The sequence below is a fragment of the Halyomorpha halys genome, unplaced genomic scaffold, assembly GCF_000696795.3.
Source record: "Halyomorpha halys isolate HHAL.00 unplaced genomic scaffold, Hhal_1.1 Scaffold813.1, whole genome shotgun sequence".
NCBI lineage: Eukaryota > Metazoa > Arthropoda > Insecta > Hemiptera > Pentatomidae > Halyomorpha > Halyomorpha halys.
In genome coordinates this window covers 433,457-435,922 of record NW_027113046.1, presented here as the reverse complement: position 1 = coordinate 435,922, position 2,466 = coordinate 433,457, and the positions used below count along the sequence as shown (strand labels likewise).

At 20.8% G+C, this 2,466-nt stretch overlaps 1 protein-coding gene across 1 annotated transcript in view; it reads right to left on the bottom strand.

Annotated features, from left to right (window-relative positions):
• The window catches only part of emp (epithelial membrane protein), a 234,522-nt gene that overhangs the window by 231,443 nt on the left and 613 nt on the right, over nt 1–2,466 (bottom strand). The window lies entirely within an intron of this gene.

The following is a 2,466-nucleotide window of genomic DNA, read 5'->3' as shown; positions in this document are numbered from 1 at the left end:
ATTTTATATTGTAACTTCACTATTAAAACCTGATTTCATAGAAACTTTTAATTTTTTTTTAATTAATATTTTTTTAAAATGATTTACGCAAATCATACTTTTAGAAATTATGTCGCAAATCATCTTAGAAATTTAAATTGACTTTTATTATGTTGATCATACTATTTGTGTTTGGTGAAAAAATTAATAGTATCGAACTTTTCATGACAACAGTTTAAAAAAATAAATAAATCTTAAATTTTCAAATTAATAAGATCTATGATAGGATCTGAAAATCAAATCATTTAAAAAAATTATTATCAGGTTTTTCCTTAATAACAGCTATAAATCTGAAATAAATTTTCATAAATCCTACAATTGCGTTAATCTTCATACACTTATGCCATATATCTCCGTTAATTTTCAGCAAATGCTATGATTTCGTTAATCTGGATAATCTATCCCACTTATTTATTTAGAAAACGTTATGATTAAATTATGAAATACAAATATATAATATATAAGGGATACCAAAATAAGGGAATCCTAAGCAACGTATAGTCGTGTACCTATTTAAGGGATATTTGCCATAAATAAAATTAATACATATAAATAAACAATGAATTCCTATCAACTTAATGGTACTGATGATACTGAATTATTATAAAAACTCTACCCTAGGTAATTTTAACAATTATATAAGGATATATATATAATATTAATATTTGTAATAATCATTTTTTCTAATAAATAAAATAATGCTAAGAGCCAATCATTTAAAGTCACTCACCTGGTTGTTCATTTTGTTTTTTTCATTGTTATTTTAAAAATTAGTTGTTATAAATTTGAAAATTTCGGAAGTATGGACAATAAGTATTTAACTCAAAAATAACATATAATATATGTGTAGTATTATTTATTTTTAAAACTTGTATTTATTTATATTTTTTTTTTATAAATTCTAGATTTTTAAATGATCGACAAAAATGAAAAATAAAAAATATTTTATTATTATTTTGGAACTGTGTCCCTTTAGAATAATTTGTAGGTTAAACAATATATTGGCCGAAAACATTGGTACTTAAAGTAAAGAAATAAACAATTTTTGTCGTTGTTTTAATAATTACCTTTTTTTTTTTTTTTTTTTTAGGGATTTGGTGGTTTTTCCTAATAATTATTTTACCACGAAAAATAATTATTACTGACTTTATTGAATAATATATATCTATAATTAATATAAATTTTATTAGACTATACATTCGAGACAGATATTGTTTCAGAAACTCAAATTTAAGTAGGCAGGTTTTTATTTTCTATCCATCTATTTTATTCAATGTAAACATCTCTTAAGTTCATGTCCATTTGTTTATGTGTCCATATGTATAAGTCCATTTGTTTTTAAATCATAATAAACAACTCCAGATTTTGACAGGATATATTCTAAAGATTGACGAAAATATAATATTTTTTTTTTAGAGATTTATTTTATAGTAATAATCCTATATTAATTCAATAACTACAATATAAATAGAAAAAAAGAAAGTATAGAACGTAAATTGGATTTCCTCTACAAGTGTTTTCATCTATTACCAAATTATATTACAATTATAAAATAAAGCAATTGAGTTTCGAAATCTTAGATGGAAGTAAAAATTATGAACATTGTTAGGTATATCAATGCAGAATTAAAATTAATATACAACTAATAAAAAGACTGTCATTAATTATTTTTCCTACTCTGAATTTATTTCTATTTTTATTTTATAACATTCCTCTGTATTCTCACCTTTCGAAAACAATATCACCTTGTTCAATTGATAGTTTGATATCCCAAAGATAAGAATCTAGGAAGAAATTACTTCTTGCATAATATATTTCTTTTCATTTTTTTTTTTTTATCGTTTATTAATGCTACAAAATCTTGTAAATAGACTAATTAAAAAAAAATTATAAGTATAAAACTTGAGTTTTTATAATGTTTTACCCAGATAATTATTTTATTTTAATTATTACAAATTATAAGAGGCTATAGATTTATTTCAACAAAAAGTAAATAAATAAAATTATAAATAGGTATAAATAAAATAAAGGTAGAAACATTCAATTTTAATGATTTTAATGTTGAATTAAGATAAATTTATAAAAACTAAAAATTCTATATTTAAGATTTTTTTTAAATACAAGTTCCCTCTATAGCAAGAGAGATAAATATTTCATAGTTATTTTATTCATTTTGTTTTTAATTTTTTTTATAGCTATCAGAAATATTTTAATTGGCCTATTGTCACTTTTATTTATTTTTTTGTTCTTTACTATTCTTTTGTGTTTTGATACTAGTCCTTCCTTTATTCAAAAACAATGAAATCCTGTTTAATATGTGAAATTAATTTTTTTTTTTAATGTGCACTGAAGTGAAATTATGGGTATTTTTATTTTATAGTTTGTTTGTTATAGTTTAATGATCGAAAAAACTCTTGTAAATAAACA